We start from the raw sequence: 7,729 nt of genomic DNA, 5'->3' as shown, positions 1-7,729 counted from the left end.
ATGCTGTGATAGACGGCGTAGCAAGAAAATCTCTGGACCCCCCGAAAATACCAGTAATCCTGGCCAAGTCATTTTCGCTGTAGGAAAAGGTCCCATACATCCCATCACTGGAATCCATTTTTATTCGTGCAAATCACAACTCTTATTATATAACAGTCCAACACGTGTAATGCACAGTATTAGTAATAAGATTATCTTCTGGTGGTGCGTCTCCCCAATAAGCGGTGAGTCAATCCGCCAAACTTATGTATATATATATTCCAACAGGGTCGCACTCATGTTCAATAAAACGTAGCATTTATTTCAAACGCAATAAAAGCATGTATAAGTTACAGCCAACTTATCTGTTCAGAATTCTGTTCAGAGTCGATACATAGCGACGTTTCGGGAGCATCACGTTCCCTTTCTCAAGCACGACTCTGCCATAGAGTATAACATACAGAAACGTCCATTTCCTGGATCGTATTATCGCATAAAGACGGAAGTGACGTAGTCGGTTGCCATGGACACGCGTATCATACTATTGTAACTGATCTGATGTTGCTATATAATAATGTTCATGGTTACCAAGGGGGAGTAGATGTATCCGCTTCCATGTACGCACGATATCCTGAGATACGCGTGTCCATGGCAACCGACTACGGCACTTCCGTCTTTATGCGATAATACGATCCAGGAAATGGACGTTTCTGTATGTTATACTCTATGGCAGAGTCGTGCTTGAGAAAGGGAACGTGATGCTCCCGAAACGTCGCTATGTATCGACTCTGAACAGAATTCTGAACAGATAAGTTGGCTGTAACTTATACATGCTTTTATTGCATTTGAAATAAATGCTACGTTTTATTGAACATGAGTGCGACCCTGTTGGAATATATATATATATATATATATATATATATATATATATTGTAGATAAATGTTCGGTAATAAATAACAACACACAGTTTTATGCTGAACTGCATAATAGAAAATCAATATAGAATGTTCAAAATAGTATTTCAGGATGTCAAGTGACAATATAGTACATGTATGCCTGTCAGACCCAGAATGCTTTCTCTTAGGGCAGTTGAGGCCATATTTAAATGACACAGGGTCAGGGAAGATCATGTTAGGTAGTACCTTTCCTGATCTGACAGATACATCCATGCTTTCCATCCAAGCAATTGATGTCATCCCAGCATCTTTTTTTTTTTTTTGTAATCAAGTTTTGTTTATTAAGCAAAAATACAATACAATACGTAACATTGGTCATTCAAGTGACATCATGAATTGCAAAAAAAAAAAGAAAATTAAGCAAAGAGATAGCATATGCACAGACATCATAATGACAATAAACCTCGACCGCTATCACTAGTACGTATCATATAGGTAAGTAACTTGTAAAACAAATAACATTGTGTCGCTGCATCAATTTTCCAGTATCAGAACCATAGGGAAAGATAAATTTGTCCAATATGTGGTTAGCCACTTTGAGGAGTGGAGTGTATATATAGATAATATAACCAGGGAAACATGATATTGACAGGTGCCAGATGTATATTTAATCTACATTATCTAGGCTTCGTAATATATTCCCGCCATGGTAACCAGATAGCCATATAAGTAGCATATTTATTGTTCAGAGAGGCCGTCAGTTCTTCCATAAGGCAAATATCATTAACTATGCGGAACCAAGCATCACGATTAGGAATATCACTTAGTCTCCACAGTTTGGGGATTTGGGATTTAGCTGCCATAAGTAAGTGTCTCAGTAAGACTGTCTTTGAAAAATCTGTAGGTTCAAACTTATGAAATAATAGGATCGCTGGCGCGTTCCAGTGAACTCGTTCCCCAATAATTGCAGAACAGACCTCCATAACATCTATCCAATATGATCTTATTAGAGAGCAGGTAAACCATATATGTTCCAATGTGCCAACATCGCTATTACACCTCCAACATAACTCATTGTCCATAAGGCCCATTTTTTTAAGAACAACAGGTGTCCTATACCATCTAGAAAGTAATTTGTAAGATGATTCCTGCATCCTATTACTAATGGAACATTTAGATACGGTATGAATAATTTTGGCCCAGTCTTCAGCAGTTAGGGATATGTCAAGATCTGATTCCCATTTCGTAGTGAAGGATGGGAGGGAGGGATATTTCCTATCGAGAATTATTCTATATAGAATCGATAACACATGTTTTAAAGGGGCCGATACAAAGCAGAGTTTTTCAAAATCAGTTAAAGGCCTAGCAAGAGAGCCTATGGATTGGAGTGATTGTAAGAAATGATTCACTTGAAAGCACCTCCATACGTTCTTACTATCCCATGCATATCTAATTTCTTCTCCTTGAGACATTAAATGTAGGAAACGTTTAATCGATGGAAACGCTACCCCAAAGGCTGTAGTAAAACCTCTATCCATGCGACTAGGTGGGAATTCCACATTGTCATACAGGGGTATCAGTGGTGAGGGATAGGGCGCTAGTAAGTATTTACTATTGAGTTTATGCCATACATTCAAGCTGTTACCAATAAAAACATGTGATTTTGACCTCAAAGTGACGTTGTCCTTCTTGATCCAAGGCAGGCAAGTTAAGGTATTGTCAGTCCAGACATTTGCCATGTTACGCCATTGAATCGGCGAAGTTGGATTGCTATATTCAAGTATCAAAGAGAGGATAGCCGCGTGATAATAGGATTCAAAATCTGGCATGGCTAGGCCACCAGATAATAGGGGTTTGTATAGAGCGGCTCTACTCAGCCTCCCTTTCTTTGACTGCCAAACATAGGAAAATAAAGCTCCATTTAAGTCGTCAAAAAACTTTTTAGGGATTGCTATTGGAAGCGTGGAGAAAAGATAAATAAATTTAGGTAAAATGGTCATTTTAACGCTATTAATCCTTCCTTTCCACGTCAAAGTTTTCTTATTCCAATTCAGAAGAGATTTTTTAGTGTCGCTAAGAAGTGGGGCATAATTCAAACCGAAAAGTAGGTTTGGATCTGCTGAGATGTGGACACCCAGATATTTTAAACTAGTGTTTTGCCATTTAAACGGGAAGGAACTCTGGAGCTGGTTCTGGAGGGCAGATGTAAGGTTAATAGATAATGCTTCTGACTTCCCCATATTGATTTTATAGTTAGACAACCTACCATATGAATGAAGTTCTAACAAAATATTAGGGAGGGAAACAATTGGGTTAGATACTAAAAGGAGAAGGTCATCTGCAAAAACTGCTGCTTTGTGTTCTTGAAGGGGGGAGTGCAATCCTGAGATATCTACATTCTTTCGAAGTGCAACTAATAGGTACTCCATGCATATCACGTAAAGCAGGGGGGATAGGGGGCAGCCTTGGCGTGTACCATTTCGAATAGCAAAGGGCACTGATAGGATGCCATTAACTCTAATTTGTGCGGACGGAATAGTATAAAGGGCCATAATTTTGTCAATAAACTGCCCAGGCAAACCCATAGCTCCTAATGCTAATTCCAGAAAGGTCCAACTCACACGATCAAATGCCTTCTCTGCATCTGTAGAGAGTAACAAAGAAGGCAATTTCTTATTGCAGTTCCAAAAGATACCATTAAGTACTCTAATCGTATTTTCCTTCGCTTCACGCCCATGAACAAATCCAACCTGATCTCTATGAATGACATGTGGAAGAATTGGTTTCAATCGTTGTGCCAAAATTTTTGTGTAAATTTTTAGATCTAAATTCAACAGGGAGATCGGCCTATAATTTCCACAAATGGAGTGGTCCTTGTCCGGTTTCGGAATAAGGGAAATATGAGCAAGTAGAAATGACGTGTCTAGTGGGTTGTCTTTAGATATAGCATTAAGGAAGGGAAGTAGAACTGGTAAAATATTGGGTTCACATAGTTTGTAAAATTTGGCGGTGTAGCCATCAGGACCAGGTGCTTTGTTCAATTTCAGATGTTTAATTGCCTCATGTATCTCATGCCTTGTGATAGGGTCTACTAGGGTTTGCCGGAACCTTTCTGGCATTGTAGGAAGGGCATTAGCATTTAAGTAAGTTTTAATTTTCTCCTGTAATTTAGTTGTCTCTGATACCGATAAAGTATTAAGGTTATACAATTGCTCATAATATTCCTTAAAAGTGTCTGCAATTTTAGAGGGAGTCATATGGAGACGGCCCGTAGAGTCCCTAATTTGTCTGATATTGGCACGTATTTGCTTATTTTTTAGCGCTCGTGCTAGTAGCTTCCCCGTTTTATTACCATGTTCATAATACATACGCCTAACTTTAGATAAAACATGCTTAACTTGACCATTAAGAAGTTGGTGGAGCTCTAATCTAGCTGAGGTCAGTCGAGTTAATAAATCAGGGGAGAGATTACGTTTATGTTCCTCCTCCAATTGCATAATCTGCTCTAACAGCTGGCTGGTATGAACATGTCTTGCCCTTTTTAGCCGAGAACCATGCTTGATCAGAATCCCCCTCACCAAACATTTCAATGCCTGCCATTTAGAGGTAAGCGAAGCTGTGTCAGTGTGTAGGGCCTCAGTGTAGACTGACAGGGTGTCCCGGATTTCATCAATACAGTCCATGTCATCTAAAAGGGATTCATTTAATTTCCACCGCCACGGAATTTTAGGGTTGTGAGGGACCTTTAATGTCAATTGTACAGCAGCATGATCGGACCAAAGAATACTGTGTATTTTGGATAGGGATACCCAATCTAAGTGCCACTGAGACATTAGTATATAGTCTATCCTAGAATAGGCTTGTTGGGCATTAGAAAAGAAAGTATAGTCCTTTTCAGTCTCGTGGAAACATCTCCAGGTGTCAACCAGTCTAGTACGATTTAAAGCTCTTTTAACTCTGTTTACCACATTGTGAGGGAGTGTAGAAGTCCCTTTAGAAGTGTCAAGTAATGGATTAAGCACCATATTTAGATCCCCACCAATCAGTATTAGGCCCTCAGCAAAAGATTCCAATACCCGCAACAGGTTGAGTAAATAAGGAGCTTGGCGGTGGTTAGGAAGATATATGCTTCCTAATGTGCATTTAGTATTATACAATAAACCTTTAACAAAAATATAGCGACCTTCCTCATCCTTTATAGTACCAGTACAGTGAAAAGCAGTATTTTTATGTACACCAATTGCCACTCCCTTAGTTTTAGTATCGGGGTTATTACTAAAGAACCATTGGGAGTAAACCTCATTAAAACATTATCTGGCCCCTTAAGATGAGTTTCCTGTAATAGTAAAATATGTGCTTTCTGTTTATGCATTTCCCGGAATATTTTACTCCTCTTTTCCGGAATATTCAGCCCATTAACATTCAACGTTATTACATTAATATCAGACATTGTTAAACAGGGAAATAAGTAAGGTTATATAAGTGGATCGTCTCCGTCTGGTGGCTAAAAAACATGGTCTGAAAGTTGGCCCAAGGAAGATATATTGTTGCAGCGAAAAAACAAAAAAGAATAACAGAACTAAAATGCAAAAATACTTGAACTCTTTGTAATACATACAAAACACTGTGATATTGGGGTAATGATAGCCTACTCCATGAGTGGCTAGAAGTCGACAGACAAAGTCTGTCGGAAACCCCTGGGGGGGTGATAGACACCATAGCACTGATTTTAAAAATGTGCAGGCACCATTCCCGGTGCAAGGAAAGGTATACAGTAAAGGTGCTCCAAACTGGGGCAGCCAGATTAATGCTAAAGCGGAGATAGAAGTGTAAGAACACAAGGCCTGTGAGACAGTAAATAGTAATGCTTAAGAAGAAAAAAAAAAAAAAAAATATATAGGAGAAAACATACTCACAAAACGTCTCACTAATGGGGATAATTACCAACTCAGCAGGCCAAAAAAAAACCTATAATCCCATATGGGATAAGCAAAAGCAGTAAGAGTCAAGAGCAATCTTCAACCTTCGGGCTTTTGACTTTTCGCAGGCGTCAGCTTGTGCTTTTTCTTCTTACTTTTAGGCGTAGACACATCTGTCCAATGTTCTCTGTCTGGAAGTTCCGGGATTGCAGGAGCCACTGTGAGTTTGTCCCAGTCAGCCAACTCTGGTTCTTCAATTCCACAGATTTTACAAAACTGGGAGGTGTCGTCTGGACTTGTGAGTGAAGTCGTTCTGCCATCTCTAGTGACTTGTATGCCAAAAGGATATGTCCAACGATATAACAGACCTTTGTCTTTCAGGCGCTGAAGTAATGGTTGGATGGCTCTGCGTTGTTGTAATGTGTACCAAGATAGGTCTTGCAATATGATAACCTCTGTGTTCATAAATGGAATGGATCGCAGTTTCCTGGCTTTTGCCAGTATATCTTCTTTCAAGCCAAAACGCGTAAGACAGCAAATGATATCTCTGGGTTTATCTTTAGGGGATCCTCTGGGTTTAAGTGCTCTGTGTGCTCTTTCCATGTCAATTTCAAATGTGGCAGGTTTATCCAGAACTTGCCTGAAAAGTTGCATCACAATGTCCATGAGGTTTTCCCCATCTGGCTGTTCCGGAATCCCCCTAATACGAAGGTTGTTGCGTCTCCCTCTATTATCGAGGTCATCCAACCTCCTCTGCATGGTTAAGATAGTTTTTACATAGTGGGCATTAGCAGCTGTTAGTGCCTCCACCGTGTGTTCCACATGCTCATTCCTAGTTTCAATTTCAAGAACACGTGTATGGAGCGAGGTAATCTCATTTTTTATGCTAGTAATCTCTTCCTTCAGCGTGCTCTTAAACTGAGCAATCATGTCGGTTAAGTCCGATTTAGTCGGAAGGGATTTAAAGTGCGCCATAGTAATGTGTTCAGAACTTACTGATTCCGAATCAGATTCATCGGCGGGACTTCTGGCACGTCGCGGCGCCATCTTGGATCCCTGTTGGCAACGATCAGGCTCCGTCGCAGTAAAAAACTGCTTCAAAAGACGCTGTGAGTCTTTAGTTTTGGGGTTATGAGATTCCTCGCCACTGTATTCTTTGGGTTTACCGTGTTTGCCCATAATTCTCGTCCGCTTTATGCTTCACACCGGGAATGTGCTAGAGAGCTCAGGTATTATGCGACTGCCATGCACGGCGGTTAACCACGCCCCCCTTGTTTCTACTTTCTTTACACCCTGCTCCATCCCAGCATCTTGTATACTGAGGAGAGAACCCATTTAATGTCATAGCACAATTTATCTGAATGATCTACAGTATAATAAAGGTATTTCTTGTACAATACTGTATGTAGGGCAGTTAATCCCTGTATTTCAAACTTGAGAGTTTATTGTATCTAGCAGAGGTAGCACTTAAATTATATCAGTGGATATCCTATGGGCATATAGGGGTACAGTTTTTGCTGGCAATTTTATAGCCAGCAGTGGGGTAAATTGGGCAGATAAAGTGTTTATGTGCATATTGAAGTATACTGAAGATGGAATTTATGGAAAAAATGTGCTATTGTATAGTAAATATTAATGCGCCTTTGCAAAAAGTGTAATTGCTTTGTTTTTTCTTGTGTCTTAACTGTTTATAATCCCTGCCAAAAACAAAACAAGGCTTTTGTTGTTTGCCAGAAAGGAAACAGAAGCAGTCATGTGAGTATCAGAAAATGGATTCCTTCATGCAAGAATGAAAAGTGGCAATGGCTTGTTCAGAAGTAAAAACATTTTTCCAATGCAACATCACTTTACTCAAGATATTTTCTGTTTTTGTGCTTTAACCCCATCACAGCTATCTGGTCACTGACAGCGAGTGCTGTAGGTTCTGTGTTCTG

The sequence above is a fragment of the Xenopus laevis genome, chromosome 2L (genome assembly GCF_017654675.1).
Source record: "Xenopus laevis strain J_2021 chromosome 2L, Xenopus_laevis_v10.1, whole genome shotgun sequence".
NCBI lineage: Eukaryota > Metazoa > Chordata > Amphibia > Anura > Pipidae > Xenopus > Xenopus laevis.
Note: the sequence above shows the minus strand (reverse complement) of the source record.